Source organism: Ambystoma mexicanum, chromosome 3p (assembly GCF_040938575.1).
Source record: "Ambystoma mexicanum isolate Mex_15411 chromosome 3p, UKY_AmexF1_1, whole genome shotgun sequence".
Lineage (NCBI taxonomy): Eukaryota > Metazoa > Chordata > Amphibia > Caudata > Ambystomatidae > Ambystoma > Ambystoma mexicanum.
The window spans coordinates 1,260,179,547-1,260,200,289 of NC_090925.1; the positions used below are offsets into that span (position 1 = coordinate 1,260,179,547).

At 48.8% G+C, this 20,743-nt stretch overlaps 1 protein-coding gene across 1 annotated transcript in view; it reads right to left on the bottom strand.

Annotated features, from left to right (window-relative positions):
- The window catches only part of RANGAP1 (Ran GTPase activating protein 1), a 1,265,070-nt gene that overhangs the window by 310,217 nt on the left and 934,110 nt on the right, over positions 1-20,743 (bottom strand). The window lies entirely within an intron of this gene.

Consider the following 20,743-nt stretch of genomic DNA (forward strand, 5'->3'; position numbering starts at 1 on the left):
GAGGTAGTCAGGACCCAGAAAGAGATTAATGACACTTTTATGGCATTTTACAGGGAGCTATATACGAGCGAGGAAGGGTACGTGGAGGTTGAAGTTGAGGCCCTCATGGAGTCGTTGAGGCTTCCGAAACTGGGGGAGGACATGAGGGAGGGATTGGAGGCTCCGATTGAGGAGGGGGACATTAGATGGGCGATCCGCACAATGAAGAGGGGCACTGCGCCGGGCAGTGACGGGCTTCCAGTAGAGTTTTACTCAATGTTTGCGGATCTACTGGTGCCGCAGCTCCAGAGGGTATATGAGGAAGAATTCCAGAATGGCTGTCTCCCGGAGTCAATGAGGGAGGCAGTCATCACAGTGATCCTGAAGGAGGGGAAGGACCCGGGGGACTGTGCGGCGTACCGCCCCATCTCCCTGCTGATTGTTGATGGGAAAATCTTGGGAAAGATCCTAGCTGCTAAGCTGGCCGGGGTGGCGCCGATCTTGATCCAACCACATCAGTGCGGGTTTGTCGGGGGAAGGAATACATTGGGCAATCTCTCCCGTCTGCACCATGTTATAGACCTAGCGACATGGCAATAGCCTCGTTTGACGCTATGAAGGCTTTCGACTCCCTGGAGTGGAGGTGGCTGTTCCGGGTGTTGCGAGAGTTCGGGTTTGGGGAGAACACCTTAGGTGGTTGGCGCTCCTCTATAAGAAACCGCTGGCAATGGTGAGGATGAATGACTGGGTGTCGCCAACATGGGAGCTGGGGAGATGGACGCGACAAGGGTGTGCGGCTTCCCCGATACTATTCGCCCTGGCCATAGAGCCCCTGGCGGTGTTCTTAAGGCAGGAAATGTCGGAGGCCGGTATCGAGGCGGGGGGTCAGAAACACAGTGTCCCTTTACGCAGATGACTTGTTGTTATATATGGTATATCCTGAGGTGTACCTCCCAGAGTGAAGAGAAAGTGAAGGTGCTGGAAGAGGCCAGGAAGGCTAAGGAGATTACATATAACAATGCTCAGGTGTCCATTTTCCAGGACCTCTCTTTGTACACACTGGCCAAACGCAGGATGTGCCGCCCCCTGACGCAACTGCTAAAGGGGAAGGAGGTGCGCTACAGATGGGGTTACCCCTTTTCCCTCACATTCGAGTATATGGGTCAGCGGCCGACCCTGGTCACGGAGGAGGCCATAAGGGGTGCCATTCAAGACTACATGACGGATCCGACCCCGTGGAGGGAACCCACAGGGATGGCCCTAGAAGGTGCAAGAGGGCACGGGCCACAGGGAGACAAGAGAAGGAAGACGGGGTCAAGGAAATTTAGAAAATTAAACTTGCCGTCCCCGGCGAAGGAAAGTGGACGAAACGACAACGAATATGGAGGAGCGGGCCAGTCTAGCCCACGGGGGACAGGGAGTTGAAATGCACAATGGAAGAGGGGAGGGGACCCGGGGGTCCAGGCAAGAAACTTCGATGGAGGAAGAGTAGACCAACCTGGCCCGAAAGCCAACGGACACCAACATCTGAGGGACTCGGGAATATACATGGTCCCCCTGAACCTCAAGTATAAGGGGTCTCCGTGGGGTGGGGCTGGAGGGGGAAGAGGGGGCTCAAAGAGGAGTGAATTTTGATATCAGCCTAGCAGAAGGCGGTAGGCTGATGGTCCAGCCAATTACCAGTAATGGTGGAAAGATTTTGCTGGATGCCGGGGCGGGGTAGGGGGGCGAGGGGAAAGTTGGGGTTGTTAAGGTTGAAGAAGGGAACAGGGGGCAGTTGGGGAAAAGTTCAAGGCCCACCTGTGGGGGTGTGAAGGGGAACCGAATGCAATCCAAACGGAGCGGGGTGGGAGCTGTGCTGAGAGGAGGCTAATCGAGAGAAAGGAGAACCTGGATAATGGCTGAGAACCTGCCTGCCCTGGGAGTGGGTACCCTTAATGTACAGGGGCTGAACACCCCAACCAAGAGGTCCTTGGTCTGTAGGGAATTTAGGAGGGCTAAACTTGATCTGCTCTTCTTACAAGAGACGCACTGGGGAAGGAACCAAAGAGGCAGGGGGGAGGGGTCAGGGAGGTGTTTAGTGCATCACACAGGACCAAGAAAAGGAGGGTATCCATACTGCTGGCAAGGGACGTCGGCTTCGTAAAGGAGGCCATGTGGAAGGATCCAGAGGGCCGATATATGCTGGTGAAGGGCTCCCTGCGGGGCAGCCCTCTGACTCTTGCGGTGGTGTATTGCCCTAACGAAGGCCAGGCTCAATTCAGGGAGGAAGTGAGGGACAGATTGAAACTTTTCACTCATGGCATGATGGTGGTGGTGGGGGGAGGGGCGGTATTTCAAAATGGTCCTGGACTCTGGCACTGACGGGAAACGCATGGGACCCCTGCCCACTAGGGTCGCGGACAAAGCCATGGCACGAACTTTCCAAAGGTTTAACGCTGAACTGTGCCTGGTAGACAATTCCGAGCCCCAGGACTGGAAACCCCTTTTTTACATACTATTCAGCAATCCACACGTCGTACTCCCCTATAGACTATATCCTAGTTGATGAGCCTCAGCGTCCATATGTCTCTGGCCACAGGGTCGACAGAGTCCTTTGGTCTGACCATGATTTGGTCCGAGCCACCATAGCGGGGGGATGGTGGAGTTGTCATGATGCCTACCCCTGGGGACCCAGACCAAGTCCAGCAACCCCGGAAGCAGGCATCAAGTTATCCTAAGCAAGCCCAACAACCCCAGCTAGGGGCTATTTGGGTCCAGTCCTGGCGCCTATGGCGCCAGGCTCATATGGAGAGTTTAATCTATGAGCCTGGCGCCCATGGCGCCAGGCTCATAGATTAAAACTTAACTGATGCAGACCATGCTGCAAACTTACCTGATGCAGTCCATGCTGCAAGAGCTCCAAGCCAAAAGAGGCTTGGAAGGGACTACTTTACTTAGGGACTATTTTTTTACTCAGGCGGGGCTGGGGAGGAATACTTACCTGGGACTACTTTGGAGGCTATTTAAACCACGCCCGAAGAGCAGCACACGCTTCGCGTTATTCTGCATCCAGCAGCGTAACGCTCAGCGTGCCTGCAAGTCTGCATCCAGCCTTCTGCCACGCCCGCCTCGAGTTTGGAGCTCCTAGAAAAAGGGAGATAGAAGGTGAAAAGGTTAGAACAAGAGCAATACCTTTGATCCTTACCTGAATTCCCGATCCATCGCGCCTTCGAGCTGGAAGAAAGAAGTTATTTTATGCGCGTCGCCTCGCCTGCTGCAGCGCCGTGCTGAACTCACCGGCCTTCGCAGCATCTTCACATTCCACCGCATCCTCCTGCATGTTCCCGCCGCACTCCGGCACCTAAGGAGAAGACAAGAACAGCAAGGTGAGCCAAGGGAATACACAGACGAATATTAGTTACCCGCCCCCCCCCATAGACTTACCTGATTTTACCACCGGGGGTACTATTCCTCTTCACGGGTCGGCGCAGCTTCCACTGCATCTTCGCCGAACCCCGGGAAACAAAAGGACAGCAAGGTGAAACAAAGGGACTAACAAGGGGAACCCTCCTCACCACAATAGACTTACCTGATTTTACCGCCGGAGGTATTATTCCCCGAGACTTCATACTTCCTCTCAGCGCCTGAATAAGGGAGAAAGCAACAGGTTACATATTGATATTATTTTATCAAACTGTGTTGGAAAAAACACATCCTTACCAGAATACCACCGGTGTCCACGAGGAACTCTTCATTAGGGTCAAGCTGCAACCTGCAAGGAATCGGATAAGAGTGAAAGTCAGGCATTTGAACTCTTACGAACTTTATACTTACGGCGTCTTGCCGGAAATCTCGGGAGTCAATATTGTTCTGGAACTCAGCAATTCCTTCGAGCCAGTGAAGCAACTGGTTATCAACGCGCCCCTGCGCTCAATGCAGGATGGAGAGCTCATCTTTTCAAACCATCAGGTGAGACTATAAGAGGGGACATCAAAGGTGATCTGTGGGGAGAACAGCAGGGGTGGGGGGATTTACGCTCAACTCCACAGGTGGTTAATTCCCTTTCTCCATTTGCAGAAGAAAATTCCTACGGGCCAAGCAAACAAAGCTAGGTGGGCCGGTCCAGTCCGTCATCTCGGCCCTACGCGTCACATTGGTGGAGCCCGCAGCTGTCCAGTTCCGATCGACGCCTCTGTGGGAGCTAGGTGAGCGTAACAGGAGTGTCAGCAGAGGGCAATGGAAATGCAGTGGCTCTCTGTTGAAAGATGAAGTCCTGGCTCAGAAAAGTGCTTGACGCCATCATGGAGTACTTTGAGCTAAACAACAATGGCGAGGTGGGCACGCACATACTGTGGGACGCCTTCAAAGCAACCATGCGGGGAATCCTCATCAAGATGGGAGCCCAGAAAAAAAGGGATAGGGAAGCCCAGGAGAGATCTTTGAGAGAAAAAATAGCCCAATTCCAGCCGGGAGGTCCCCCAGAGGAGCCCCTAGAGAGGGATCAGATAGCCTCCCTGGAAGACGATAAGCTCCAGTTGAAAGACCACATGCTCCATAAGACTGAGTGGAGCCTACAACTGGTGAAACAAAAGTATCATGAGAAGGGGGATAGAGCGGATAGAATTTTAGCCTGGAAGCTGAGGGAGGTTCAGAGAAGCAGGATGGTGAAGGCAGTGAGGAATGAACGGGGGTCGTTGGGATATGACACCCCAAACATAGGAGCGGCCTTCTGTCGATACTACGAACAGCTATACTTGTCAGAATACCACGGGGACAACGCCCGGATTGAGGGATTCCTGGAATCCATCCAGATCCCAGCCTTGACAGGGGAAATGGCAGAGGGGCATGGAGGTTCCGGTGACGGACGAGGAGGTTGAACATGCGATCAGTGGGATGAAGGTGGGGACGTCTCCGGGAGAGGACGGCTTCTGAGTATTTTTCTACAAGAGGTTTCGGTCCACCCTAGCTCCACACTTGGTGAGGGTGTTCAATGCAGTGTTAGAGGGGGGAACTCTGCCAGAAACCATGATGAGGGCCATAATAGTAGTATTGCCCAACGAGGGCAAATATCCGACTGAATGCTCCTCCTACCGCCAGATATCTCTACTTAATATAGACGTCAAGATCCTGGCCAAGGTGGTGGGAAAGCGTATGGAAGGGATAATGACTAAACTGGTGCATGGGGATCAAGTGGGATTCATAGGGGGTAGGCAAGGCTCTGATAACATCAGAAAGACGATAGGCCTAGTCCATCATGCCCAAGAGTCGGACCTCGAGGCGAGCCTGCTTTCTCTAGACTCTGAGAAAGTTTTTGACAGGGTCGAGTGGAGATGCATGGAACTCCTCCTCCAAAAAATGGGTTTTGGGGTACACATAAGGAGCTGGGTGTCCGCCCTATATAGAGCCCCATCGGCAAGGGTACAGGTGAATGGGGAGTTGTCGGACTCATTCCCCCTCACGCAGGGGACAAGGCAGGGATGCCCACTCTCCCCTTTGATATACGTCCTAACGATGGAACCCCTGGCCATAGCAGTGAGAGCCCACCCTGACATCTAAGGGATTAAAAGAGGTGAAGTGGAGTTCAAGCTCTCCCTGTTCGCTGACATCCTGGCATACCCGGTGGAGCCCGGTTCCTCGCTCCCCCCTCTCCTGTCCCTGATGACAACCTTTGGGCAGTTTTCGGGGCTAAAAATAAACACATCAAAGTCAGTGCTACTCCCTATGAGGGTCCGGGACCCGGGGCTAGATCACCTGGATAGGTATAAGGGAATTATGGTGGGTAAAAGACTCCATTTGATACTTGGGTGTTCTCCTTAGCAGAGATCTGTCAAAGCTGGCCCCAACGAACTATGGCCCCACAATGGCAGGGATTACATCGGACCTGAGGAGGTGGGGTGGGATGATCCTGTCCTGGTATGGGCGCATGACGGCCTTTAAGATGAATATCCTGCCGAGACTGCTGTACCTCTTTACGGCTCTCCCAATGGGTGTCCCCGAGCAAACATTTCAGGATTTACAGAAGGCAGTTCGGGAGTTTATATGGCAGGCTAAGACCCCGAGGATAGGGAGGGCCTCTCTAACGTTACCCAGGGAGGAGGGTGTGTTAGGGAGAATTCTCTCTTTAGGCTGAATTTCCTAACCTAGTGAGTCCCCCAGCAGCTTTGCTGGATTTCTGGAGTTTGTTTTTTTCTCCTGCCAAGAGTGAGACTCTTTTTCTCCCACTCTTGGACATGATTTATGGTGTTCCTTTGACTGTTAATGTGTTTTATGGGCTATGGGGTCCTTTACCCCGTAGGGTCTCGTGTTTTTACTATGTGTGTTACACAGCACCCTCCGTGCAGTGACCCAGGGGTGTCATAGTAACACCCCACCATAGACTCCATACCCTGGGACTGACTACTGTCTCCCAGGGCATGTAAAGTCACCATTGGCTTTACTAGTCCCAAATTATTAACAGAAACCAGTACAAACCATCATATTGTGGACATACTGGTCGGGGCAATTCGATTACCCCGGGGTCTGTTAGTCAAGGGGGGCACGTCTCCGTCCCCCCCCCGATCGAGTTTTGGCTGGTGGCAGTGGATACTACTTTTTATATTCAACCGCGAATATATCCCTATGGGATTTTCCCATTGTTCGAGGCTACCAACTTTCATTATTTAATTCTCATAGCTTCCAACATACCGCTGGTTTATTTAATATTAATTCGCCGGTTGGTATTTTTTGCCAGGACTCGATTTAAAAATGGCATTTGTGTTCTCTTCTGTGACTCCAACCCAAGTCAAGCCCTTTGTTCCACTTTTTGGCGGGCTTCTCCACAGAAGCCTCCAAAAGTGGTGCCACACTGGGTGCCACAGGGGGTGTGGGAGGGGGTTTAGGCACCCTGGACTGAGTTACCTTGGTAACTCAAGTCGCACTCTTGTGTGATTGGCCCAAGTGGTGAGCCGGCCGGCTCACCACTTAGCATGTTTGATTGACAGCTAGGCTGAGTGACTGTGGGTGTGCTGCATACAAGCAGGGCTTTGGGGACTGGAACTTCAGAAGTCGCCACAGGACCTGAGAATCCGACGAGGGAGAAGCTGAGCCGACCTACCACGACGACACCACCGGTGGAGCCCTGCGGAACCGACTCACCACTTCCCGACGACAGAGAAGATCTCCCGGCTGGAGAGGCTTCTTCCCCTGACTGGTGGGCACAACCAGTTTACCTTCTTCTCTTCGCATCCCAGGCCGTCTTGTGGTCGAATTGCCTGTGCCAAGCACCCCGGCAACCAGATAGCCATTTACCACTGGACCGCGAATAAAAGGACCACTCCTTTTACCTGAGAAACTCCGCGGCTAGTTTCTTCCCTGGCAGTGCAACAGACTCGTCTTCCTCCCCGACGAGATCCTCTCTTCCCCCGGACAAAGCACCGACTTGCATCCGCTGCCAGGAACAACTGCCCCCGCTGGAGTATTCTCACCGCTTTAAGGTACCGTGTCCGCCAGGCCTCCCTTTCTAAAGATTGCTACAAGGTAATAATAACCCCTTAACCTTCTGGACTGGGCTGGCCGCCTTGATCTTCTAACTGGTCCCTTTCTTTTTGGTCCAACTCTTTTTGAACCTTTGCAAGGCTCTTGTGCACTTCAACCATGTGACCTTGAACACATTTCGTTCTGATCTTCTTAAAGTGTATCCGGCCTACTGAACTCTAACTTCACGATTGTACTTGCCTTCCTCTCTTGTTTTGATTTTATGAAAGTGCTGGGATCTGTTTCATATTATACTCTGCTTTTCTCTCCCTTTTTAACGAATTATTAGAGTGCCATCTGCGTTAAGCGCTCACCGCTGTCTGAAAATAAGTGGGGCTTTACTTAAGACTTGTCTAATATTCTTCTAAGGGAGTGTATATCTTTTAGTGCCCATGTTTTTGAATTGCTTACTATTAGTGCCTGTGTGTTTTTCTAGATGTGGTTTTAAATAAATTATCTCTCAATTACACCAAGCTCTGGTCAGTGTTTACTTGTTCTACTGTGTTCTTTTGACCTATTGTGAATACACTGTATACTGCCTAAGTCTTCTTGAGGGAAGTCTGACTGCTCAGCCACAGCTACCAGGTTAATCTGTGTGGTACAGACTGCTACCAAGTGGGTTTACTGCCAAACACCTGTAGTCTTAAATCTTTTGCAGTGGTCCCAGAGGGAACTGCACAGGTTCCTGCCTAACAGGGTGGTTTCGGGCTGCCGGACTTTCTTCTTTACCACAGGGCCACCCAGTTGCGCGTCCTTTTGGAACACATGAAAGAGGCGATGGGCACCTACTGGTCGTATCTGGAAGATATGGACGCCCACCCTCTAAAAGTGCGCAACCTTCTATGGATGCTGCGCAAGTCCATCCCGAGCAAACTGAAGGCCCATCCAACCTTGGGAGTACTCTGGTCAATTTGGAAAGGGGCCCATGACCGCACACCTCACATCCTGGCCCTCCCCGATGTCCTCGCTTGTAACGCTCACCTGGTATCCACGGGGACATCACTCAGCCTGTTCTGACCTCTTACGACCTCAAACCCTTCCCTGGAGGCTATTCGACTGGAGACTGGGCCTGAAACACAGGATTGGTAGAGTTTAACTCCCTATTGTCTGTGTGCTTGAACCCCTTCTTCCCCGGGGTCCAACCCTTCCCTTTGATCCAGAGCTCACCTTGTTTTCTTGGATAGTGTGCTCTCTGTCCTGCTTTCAGCGCGGGGGCGCGTTGATTGATGCAGGCTCGTTGCTGCCTAGTTACTTCACTGGCAAAAGTCCGGCAGGTAACTATGAGTCTTTTGAACAGTTCTTACTCTAACTTCGTCCCTTTCCTTCCTTAGATGATGGCAGGCGTCCGGGGATGGCAGTGTGCTGCTGAGATGAGTAGCACTGAAGGTGAGTGAGAGCGTGATGCGCGATGCACAGCTTTCGTATTTGTAGTGAACTTAGTTCTTTTTCTGTGTCTTTTAGGTGCCGCAACATTTTCAGCATGGATGCGGTTATGAAAAACAAATGCGGTGGGTAAGCGCGGTATGCGGCGCCTCTAGATGTTTCCACGCTAACCTTGAGTGTCTTTTCCCTCTTGCAGATGGATGAGAAGTTCCGGAGACAGAGTTCCCACAGAGCGGCTGGGATTCAGATAAGCGTTTGAAGCTCGTACAGTATTTAAAAATAAGGGAAGATTTGCAGAATGCTTACGAATGCCTTTTTTTCTGTTCTTTTCTCTTTTCCTTAGGAAGCGGCGTGCCGGGATGGGAATGACACCGCCGAAGATGCCCGCAGAACAGAAGGAGCGATGAATAATGGGCAGAAGTGCCGTAAGGTAAGGCTGTTCCTAACAATGTTTTTGCAGGAGCTGAGCACAGAAGAAAGATGCAGGCCTACTGGAGACCGATCCGAACACGGCGAGTGTCACGCTGCAGGTGCAGAAAACGCAAAGCATGTTTCTCAGCCTGGGTGTGGCTTAAATAGTCTGAGTATCCCAGGTGTCTCTGGGCTGAAACACACCCAAAGGACTAGACCGCACATGCAGTTCTGGGAACAGAAATATGTGGGGGCATCCATCGTGCCCCCAATCAATGCACTACAAGTACAATCCCCAATGTTATCCTATGGGAGTGAGTGAGTCTGGTGCCACAAGCGCCAAGTCTTACTCCAAGTGGGTCTTTGGAGGGATGGAGAGGCCCTTGAGGGCCATGTAGGTGATCGTGGCCTGGCTCCAGCCTGAAATCTTGGAGGGCTGGGGACATGAGGGGCAGGAATCATGACATCGCTCTGGGGTCACCCGCTCAGACTCGGTAGCAGGGGGTTCAAGAACGCCCAATCCTGGTCGGACAGGGGGATGGAATCGGCGGGGCAACTGTTCAAGGAGGGCGAGTTTCTCGAATATGAGGAAATGAAGGGGGCTCTGGGGTCACTCTCAGTCTTTGAATACCTGAGCTAAAGGGCATCCTCTGCGACCAGAAATGGGGTCTTAACCTACAGAGACAGCTGACGCCCTTCGAAAAGTTATTGGACACTGCAACAACAAGGAAGGGGGCTGTGTCTAAGATGTACCAAATCTTTACCACTGAAAATTTAGAGGGGCGGAGAGGATTTTGCAGGTTTTGGAATTATTTGGCTGGGGAGGCTCTCTCAGAGGACGCATGGTCCAGGTCATTCAAAATAGCATTTCATGGGAACCTATTCAAGTCAGATATGGAGCACAATTTTAAGATTTTGCAAGGATGGCACAGGGACCCGTTGAAACTGTCAAAGATGTTCCCAGGGGTGTCACCCAGATGCCCAAGGGGGTGTGGCCAAGTGGGAACAAGGGGTCACATGTGGTGGTGGTCCTGCCCAAAGGTTCAGAAGTTCTGGGAGAGCGTACAGGGTGGATGGCAGAGGTCACCGAAGAGCTTATCCCACTACACCTGTTGATGTTGTTACTGGGCCTCCCCCCGGAGGAGGCGGAAATATACAGGTACCCAAGAATGTGGGAAACAATGTTGCGGGCGGGTAGGGTGGCCCTGGCGCAGAGATGGAAGAGCCCGGAAACCCGTTTCAAGGAGGACTGGCTGAAAAAGCTAAAGAACATGTTTCTCATGGACAAACTGACGGCTGTGGTCAACAATGAATCAGGCACCTTTCAAGCAAACTGGTATGGTGTACATCAGGCATGGGGGTGGGACGCCCACTGATGCCATGGGGATACTCCGGTGCGGGAATGGCTGGGCTCAAAATGAGGTGCACCCAAGGACAACTGTGTGACCCACGGCCCGGGGGCAGCAGACGTAACAGCCATCACAGATGCGAAAGTATAGTACATCTCACAGGCACCGAGAGGAAGTGCTGAAATGAAAGCTCCAGTGGATAACAGTTTCGATTGGACAGTTTTTGGGGGGGAGGGACGGGGTTGGGGTGGAGGGATGGGGGGTGGGAGGGGTCGGGTTCAGGGCCTTGATAAAGGTGTTAAATCGGTATTTACAATGAACCCGTTTGTTATATTAAAAAATGTGAATAAAACCAAAGTTTTAAAAAAAACTTTTTTAAAAAAAAGACACGAGGCGAGCATTATATCCCACCCGAAAATGTCAAAAGTCTTGGCAATTGTTATGTACCTGTAATATGTGCCTAGACTTACGCATTCCCGCCCTCATGATGAGTATGCCATTTTCCGTAGGGGACGAGCAGAAGCCAGCCATAGAGGCCAGGAAAAAAAAGAGGATCATGACAAGGCGCGTTGTCCAGTTGGACCTGTGAAGTCAAAGAAGTCAAGGGATCCGAACATATCCAGAGCGTGGGGCGAATTGGTTCCCGGAATTATTTTGTTAAGCAATGGAGTTGTTGGACAGTTGAAGAAAGAGGAAAGGACCTGGGGTTGGGGGAGTGTATATCCTAGTTAGACAGCGGATAGGTGGAACAGGCTGGCTTCAGGACTACCAGAGGAGGAGAAGCTAATGGGACTACTAAGTCTGGTAATAATGGAAAAGGAAGACTTGAGTTAAACCTTTAAACACTGCATTTTCTTTTCCCACTGTTCAAAGCAGAATTTCCTGTTTAAATGTTTAGTGTTTTGAATTGCTGGATTAGCAGTATTATAGAAAGAAAAGCCTAATGCTCTCCTCTGTGTCTTTAATAGAATCAAGACTGACATGCGCTGTAAGCTTGGGCAATCTTCATTACATGCTATTAATCAACTGGTATCTCACTGCTGTCCTCGGTGTGGGGGGGGGGCATCTCCAGGATTCTGGCATATAGCATGGGAATGCCCAGTGATAAGGACCTACTGAAAGCGGTGATAACGAAGATCAATTCTTTAGTGCCTGGGTTTTATGAATATCCGCAGACTGTGTGTTTATGGGGATTTGTATCTGGGTAAAAAAGGACAGAATCTGGAAAAAGATAGTACAGTTCGTGCTGATCTTAGCCAACAGGCAGATTGTAATCTCATGGCAGTGCCCCAAGGGCCTCTTGCTTTCGTTTTGAGTTAAGGATATTCAACCATGGGGCCTGGTCGAGATGGACATTTTACATCAGCTGGGAGCGAATGAAGAGGAGGATGGAGGGGAGATAAATTGGGGTCAGATGTTGAATGAGTTGATGATGTCACCGGATTTAAGACCACCCTAAGGGGAGGGATATGGAAGGGGTGAGTGAAGACAGGGTGGATGGAGAAGGAGGGGGGAGCAGATGAGAAGGGCAGACGCTAAGGGATGTTAACGATCATACTAAGTGGGAGACATGATCCGGGCGGGGTGCGGGAAGGGGATGGGGAGGTTCACAGTTAAGAATTGAGAGGGGAAAGAGCTGCTGGACCCTGCTCCTGGGAAATAAGTCTACAAAGATGCTAGACATCCTTTCCAAGGCTCTGGAGCCTTTGGCGGCACCCTCGGGTCAAACTGCGCTTGGACGAGACGGCAGTGACCCTGCGCAGGACTACAACCAGACGTTTACGGCTTCGGCTCCCTCAGGCGAGGACCTGTTGCTACCCCAGGCCACGTTGTCCTCCTGCATTGACTGGCCATAGTCAGGAAGGATGTAGCCCATCACAACTTCTTAGAGTGTACTCTACTTACAATAGGATCAGTTTCTTTAATTTGTACCTGCGCAAGGTACTGGATCTTCTGGACGCATACACTTCCATGTGCCAATTCATCTCAAGCACAACCCGAGATTCGTGGTGGGTTCCTGCCCTACCAATTCAAAATCCTACGGTTTGGTCTATCTTCGGCACCCAGGTTCTTCAAGTTGCTGGCAGTGATTGTGGCGCTTGCTTCAGGAGGGAAAGCATTCATGTCTTTCCCTACATGTACGACAGACTCATTTAAGCTCACTGCCAAACCCGGCAACGGCACGCCGGTACTGCAGCTGTAGCCTGTTCCACAGCTTGGGCTTCTCCCTGAACTTCAGGAAGTCTCAGGTTTCGCTCTCCCAGCTCCAGTCCCTCTGATGTATTGGTGCAGTCCAGGACATTCAACTGGGAAGGGCTTTCCCACCCAAGGTTTGAGTGGCACAATGTTCAAGACAGCTTGTGTCAATGTTCAATCCTAGGCGAAGGTCCTGGCCTCAGTCTACATGCGCTTGCTGAGTCGTATGCCATCCTGCATACTTATAGTGCCGGAAAGCTATGCATGAGATCACTTCAGTGGCTTCTCTGCTGTCAATGGTCTCAGCTTCAGGGAAACTTGTCAGATCTTTCAGAGATCTCTGCGAGATTTTGAAACCTCACATGGTGATCCGTGCGAGACAACCTGCTGAAAGGGACTATGCTTTGGCATCTCGGCCCGAACTAACAGCAGTCATGGACATGTCTGTGAAAGGCGGGGTTGCTCACCTGCTAGAGCTGACAGTGAGCAGACTGTGGTCTCCCTTGGAGTCTCGGGAAAACATCAACCTGCTGGAGTTGAGGGCGATCAGGCTAGCCCTAGTTGCCCTTCTTCCTTCAGTGCAGGACAAGAATGTGGTGGTACTGATGAACAACACGCTGGCCATACATTAACTAAAAAAGCAAGATGGTATAGGGACCTTGCCTCAGTGCAGAGAAGCAAAGTGTCAGGTTTCCCCATCAGTTTTCAAGCCAGAAAAGGGCAGTAGGTGCTCTGGGCAGAGGGGAAATTCAAGAAGTGTTCGTTTTTGAAAACAGCAGTTTTTTGAGAATGATTAACATAGTCCAAACTTTCCTTAACCATCATTATGTAGGAGGCAGGAGTGACACCAGCCCAATATGGAGGCAGTGATCCATAGAGTTGATTGGTTGAATTACATCAGCGAGGTAATTTGGAATCTTGCAAAAGATTCTAAACTGCCTTTCATTCAGATATCTAAGAAGGTCACAGCAAATCAAGTTCCAGAGAAAATCCATAGAAGCCCATGAGAAAAATCTGTGAGGGAACAAATCTAAGTTTAAAGTGTGAGCAGAATAATGTGATGAAAGTACAGGCAGCTGCTGCAGCTGGAAGGCTAAGTGAAATTCTTTAAAAAAAATAGGATATGAATCTGTGTTAATGTAGTGCACATATTAAAGTTTGGACAATTCAGTTAGAAGCTGTAAGGGAGACAGCGTTAGCTTTCCAGTGAAGCAGAATTTTGAAAATTGTATGGCGCTCCATTTAAACCTGATTGTGAGTACCAACTCATTAATTTACGTGTGCAAGGCAAGCAAAGGAGAACAAGTAATAATCTGCGCATACAAGGCCATAATTGTGGGGCAGCGGCTTTTTGAGGAATGAGAGAAAGTGCCAGAAGGCCGTAGAGTAAAGGACCTCCAAGCGCTCTGACAGAAAGTGCACATCATTTTTTTTTTTTAAAGCCTGAAGGGTGAACAAAGTTATAACTTCATGCGCGTCAGAGCATAGTCTCCGACGAGATCACTGGTCACGTCACGCAACATTAGAAAAAGATAGCAGTGTGTTTTGGGAGAAGCACAGCAAGGAACAACTCTGCTAGAACTTGAGTGAAGTGGGTAGCCAGTGCAGTATAGGCTGGCAAAGGTTGACTGTAAATAGTAACATTTAAGGAACTAAGCAAGCAATACTAGATTTTGGTTTACACAATATACAGGATAAAAAAGAAGAGTCAAGACATAATTCGGGAAAAGGCAGTAGTAAAGGCTACAGTGAAAAAAGGAAAGTGTCCAGTTCAAACATTCACCTGACAGGCCAAATTTAATGAGACAACCGCTAAAGCACTATTTGAGGTGTCAAGTATAGAGTTTTCAAGAAAGAGGTTTTAGACATTACAGTTAAGTCAGAAGCAGCAAGGTGATCTTACAAGCCTTTCAGCTGGAAGCAAAGGCAGATCAGGTACAGCAGCATAATAATAATGGGGGTTAACACTGGAAATTAATAATCCTCTGTATGTTTATTCACAGGTCAGCGAGTGGTCAGGTTGTGTGCAAGGATTTCAAAGAGCGGCGAGCAGAGACCCGAGTTTGTTATTTTATCCACTTCCCCTTTCACCTTGGGGTTGCCTATCCTGTAATTCTGTTTCTGAAGATTGTACAGTGGGTGAGCCCAGGGAGTCTGTAGGTTCAACTTCATTCCTGCAGGAAGTAAGTGCTGGAACCTGATACAAAGAGAGAGTAATTCTGGGGAATGGCATGTCTCTGACTGCAGTCCATCTCGCTAGGATGGAGAACAGCGCGAAAGATGCCTTGAGCATAAAGACTTCGGCCTCCCACAAGTGGGAGCTCTGCTGGGGAATTCTGGAGGAGATTTTTTCCTGTTGGGGGACCCTTCAAGCAGACCTCTGACCTTTAAGTGTGACAAGGATGTGCAAGTTGTTCTGCTTTAGGGAATTTCTTTGCCAGGGAGCTGTCATGTAAAGGTCAAGCTCCACTGTCATTTGCTGCTTCTCAGTGGGTTGCGCCTATTTAGGTCCATGTTAATTGTAATTGCTCCAGACTAGGCTCTGAGAATATGGTACATGTCCATCTGAGAACCCTGGTGTCTTCCAATGAGAGTGGATCTCCTCTCCCAATTGGAGGGGCAGGCCCTCACCCACACCTCAGCAGCCTGGACCTTAATGGTTGGCTGCTGAGAAACCGAGTGGGAACATACAAAGACTTGGAGTTATGTGCCAGATGAAGAGATACTTCCCAGTTTGTAGGCGACTAAGGAAAGACATTCTTTTTGATGTTTTCCTCCCATAGACCTCAAAGAGAGATCCTATCTTTTTGCTATTTTTGGAGGCAAGTAAAGCCCTCAGCTTTACCGCTCTTGCTTTCTGCTCACTTTTAAGGGGAACTGATCACTCCATTCATTTATTTTTTACATTTGTAAAACTGGGCATCAAGGCGCTAGTTGCAGTACAGGTTGGAATGAGCTAGACATCCTTCAATAAAAAGTAGGAGTAAGCAGGCGGAGGCCAACATTCAAGGAGCTCCCTAGGTGAAGAGCCAGGTTTTTAAATGTTGGCTAGTGGCAGTGGATATTTTTCAATTGAACGTTTTACTTGTACAGTTTTGCAATTACTGCAAATGGCTGCTAAGAGTGGCTAGCACTCAAATGACTGTACCACAGGATTTTCATCTGTACTTTGGCCATATTGTTCTTTAGCCTTCTTCTTGCCCTCTCAGGTCCAGAATTGCCATATTTGGCATGCCATTTTGCGGGGAAAGCTCCTGCTTTCAGGGGCAAAGTGGAAGTCTGTGTTTGTGGCCGGATATGGGGGCTGGGACTGTCTGGTCCCAATCCACTTCCGACCCCTCGGTCTATTGCCTGGCAGATTTCCTGGCCAGTGGCTATCCATGCTCCCAGGTAGTCATCAATGCCTACTCCTGGCATCTGTTTTCTTGAATAGAAATTGAAATGTTCTAGAACTATATCAGTTTTCTCTGCAAATTTTTCGTCCAATCTTGTCACCCATATAGTAAACAGATTGTTGTCTTCCACCCAACCTGGAGGTGTTTCATTAGCCTTACTGCCGCCACTCATCTGGCAGTTTTCAACCATAACAATTTGTTAGAAGCTCTTAACTGTCCTGAGCATCCAAGTAAGCCTCAAAAAGTTCTCTCCATAATTCCCATTTAATGCTGGGATTCCCTGGAGACGGTAGAGATGGAACTGGAGGTTGTACTGACCTATTTAAATTTCTCCTCACATATACTCTTGTTCTCCTCCTTGTTATAATGAAGTATCCTTGCCTTATACTTTTTTTCCCACTTGTTTTCCCTTTTTTTCCCCCTGAAAAATGTTATTTGCTTCTCCTTTCACTTTCTTCTAATTATTAAGTCACTTCTAATATGTAACACTTGCTGCTTTATTAATATTCTTCTCCCCCTCTAAGCCCCTTTAAATGCTCCTTACCGACCTTATTAATGGAGAAGCGGTTTCTTTTGTCTCACCCAAGGTCGCAATACTGACGAGTAGGGCGGAATAGAAACACAGCAGCGTTCATGGGACGTGTAAACAGTTCAGCTTCCACCGTTTATGTGCTCCACAGTCCCTTCGCTCATGGCCACTCGTGGAAATTACCAAAGGTCACCAGGTAAGTTATTTTATATAACTTTAGTTATGTTAATATGGGGCAGGTGAGAGAGGCAGCCAGTGCGAACAAAGCCGTTGGACCTCTCTACCCCAACCGTCAAACATCAATGTTCTGTGGCTCGCACAGGTTTCGCGAATAGAGAGACCCGTCTGAGCCAAGGATGAAACCGGGGGGGGAAGTTAACACACCTGTACTCCCATCCTCTATAGGGTTACATGGGGGTAAAATCCTGTCCGTATCGCTCTCTTGCCGACACAGATTGGTGTGGCCTTGTCTAGGATCCTCTACTAAACAGAGAGAGTTATTGATATTGTATTTGTATCGCACTCGTACACAAGTGTTTTAGAGCGTGGCGAGGCAAGGGAGGGGAACAAGGGAGAACAAAAAAACGATCTTACTAGGCCCAGTGACATTGAGAACGCGCAAGTGCATTTACTTACCTGAACTTTCCTTAACCTTTTGGATCTCTAAATTAAAACCACTGGCATTGTCAAATCACATAATAAACCTTCCTGAAAAGTAGATCTGCTGGAACAGATGACCTTAGGGCTCTAGGCCCCAATAGGGAACTATTCTATTGCTGCTCTAAAGTGTTGCTACTGTGTTTTAAGTTTCAGACTACTTACCTTTATTGTACTGCTTTTGAATCCTTTGATTTTCTATCTTCTCACAAGAGTGAATGTGTATACATTTTTTATAAGTGTGTGACAATATTTGCCTACAGGTTTCATTGCTTAGTGTGTATTCCAAAGGTCTAATACATCATTGTACTAATACGTATAATAATAAAACATTGTACTAATACCTCTTGTACTTACCTCTCTTACTGGAATTATTGTGCTGCGCTGTGTGGACTGTTTGTAGCCCTAGATCACTCTCACACCCCTCCTAAGTCTAGGCCTACCCCCTCTGCTACCAACATTGATTAAGGTGGGTTTAATAATGTAATTTTTTATATTTAAATAGTACTCCTCTCTAGTTTGAAGCACGTGCCGCCTTGGGTTAATGTCACATTTTTAAATCAGCTGATTTAATGTTTGTTCCTGTTTGTGTTGTCCCCGAATAGATCCCACTTTTTCTCACCACTCATGCTTGTGCTATTATACAGGCACCCTTAGTCGAAATGCCTCTGACACCTGTAAATATGTTATTGTAAGTCATTTCCATCCCTGTTCGTCAAATAAATTCAAAACACAGTGCCCAAGTTTGTATATGGAGCCTTGGCATGGTTCCCCCCCGGACCCTCAAGGGCACTACAGTCTCTTTCAGTGAGATTGTTGAAATACAATTCTTCGGGGCCTAGAGTGCCTGTAGTGTTTTAGCATTTGCACTCACCAATGGTGGAGAGCAGTGCACGGCATGTCAGGTCACTGTGGAAGTTCTGTGTTGCTTCGCCGGCTGTGTCTCTCTGCTCATCGGCCTGGCATTGCAAGAAAAATATGTGGGGTGCGCTTTGGTGGCCTTCAAAATTGTTGGCTCTATCTGTAGGTTCAGAAAAAAAGAGAACACTTCGCCAGCATTGATATCAAGAGGTGTGGGACGATGCATATGGGTACTGCCCATGTTCAAACTGGCATTTGGGGAGGGGACAAGAACTGGTGCCCTCATAACTGCCACCTTCCCCATCTGGGGTGGGACTGGCTCTGGCTCCCACCCTGATAGAGCTCCCACCCGAGACAGAAAGGGGTTCCTATCCCATTGTGCAAGCTCAGACTACTGACCTGGTCAAAGAGGGGCCACCTAATAGCTTGTTTTTGGCTTCTGCTTGCATGTGTTGGCCACGTCTCGCCGCACCCACACGTGCAAGGAGGACTGAAGACACTCCCATCATAGCATAGGCCGCCTACTGTTTGGTACATCTGAACTTGAGGAAGGCAGTGGTTGCATACTCGAGGAATGTCCTTCCACGGAAATGCGCTGTTGCAGAAGAGACAGAACTTAAAAGGAAAAGTGAAAGGATGCAATCTAAAGAGAGATGAAAGATAATCAGTCTCTCCACTCTCCCTTAGTACAAGGCTGTGCATTGAAAGAACAATAGAAAAGGCACACTATTTCTCACATATTTTAATTAATGATTAAAGGGATGGTCTAGTAAAATTTTTTATTTAAAAAATAGATAGGCAACATAAAAAAAAAATACTAGCATTCTCTGTTTTAAAACTTCCTATGTAAAATTTTGAGCTATTCAAGCTCAAAATTCGCAAAAGCAAGCACATGGGCACATCCATTTTGTGAAATGGAGGCCCTCCTGTGCTGGCTTTTGCGGCACTAATGAAGGAAAAGCCAGCCAGCTGTAGTAAACAAAGGCTACCCCTGGGTGGCTTTCCCTTCATTAGTGCTGTAGGCGGAGGACGGGGACCGGAGACCAGAGCAGGAAAGCTGCAGCTGAATCTCGGTAAGTGCTATTTATTTATTTTTTTAAAGTAAGCATTTGCTCCGGTTTTTTTCCTAAGTTTTCCGGGCTGGAGGAGCCCGGAAAACTTAGAAATAAAACCGCAGCTTTAAAAACGTTGTATTTATGTTTGCGGTCGCTTTTGAAGCGACCGCAAACATAAATACAACGTTATTGTGTTGGAAAACGCTGCGGTTTTTCTTTCCAAGTTTCTCAGGCTCCTCCGGCTCGGAGGAGCCTGAGAAACTTGGAAAGAAAAACCGCAGCGAAAAACCGCAGCGTTTTCCAACACAACCGCGTGTGATTCTGCCTGCTGTGGCTATCACTTTGGGTCTCCGGTGCTCCCAGCTGGGAGCACCGGAGACCCAAAGTGATAGCCACAGCAGGCAGAAACACCCGCGGTTATGTTTACATGCCGCGTAGTGTTTCTACCTGCAGCTGATTTCCCATTTGGGGCTCTCGGGCTCCCCGTGGGGAGCCCGAGAGCCCCAAATGGGAAAGCAGATTCAGGCAGAAACAACGCGGTTGTTTTCCGCAATGCCGCCTTGTTTCTGCCTGAATCTGCTTTCCCATTTGGGGCTCTCGGGCTCCCCGTGGGGGGCCCGAGAGCCCCAAATGGGAAAGCAGATTCAGGCAGAAACAACACGGTTGTGTTGGAAAACGCTGCGGTTTTTCTTTCCGAGTTTCTCAGGCTCCTCCGAGCCGGAGGAGCCTGAAACCGCAACGTTTTCCAACACAATAACGTTGTATTTATGTTTGCGGTCGCTTCAAAAGCACCGCAAACATAAACATAACGTTTTTAAAGCTGCGGTTTTATTTGTAAGTTTTCCGGGCTCCTCCAGCCCGGAAAACTTAGAAAAAAAAAACGCAGCTAGTGCTTATTTAAAAAAATAAAAATAAATAGCACTTACCTAGATTCAGCTGCAGCTTTCCTGCTCTGGTCTCCGGTCCCCGTCCTCCGCCTACAGCACTAATGAAGGGAAAGCCACCCAGCAGTAGCCTTTGTTTACTACAGCTGGCTGGCTTTTCCTTCATTAGTGCCGCAAAAGCAAAAGCCAGCACAGGAGGGCCTCCATTTCACAAAATGGATGCGCCCATGTGCTTGCTTTTGCGAATTTTGAGATTGAATAGCTCCAAATTTTACATAGGAAGTTTTAAAACGGAGAATGCTAGTATTTTTTTTTTATGTTGCCTATCTATTTTTTAAATAAAAATTTTTACTAGACCATCCCTTTAAAGTAGCGAAATGTACAACTCTGCATTAGAAGAGACCGACCATGATGGTGGAAAAAAGCAATCTGAGGGACCTCGAGACGTGAAGGACCATATGTAGAGCAAATATCACATTAGTGATAGTATTACAAACACGCCCAGTCGACGTCCTTTTTTGAACTTCGAAAACAAATCATGCAATAATCC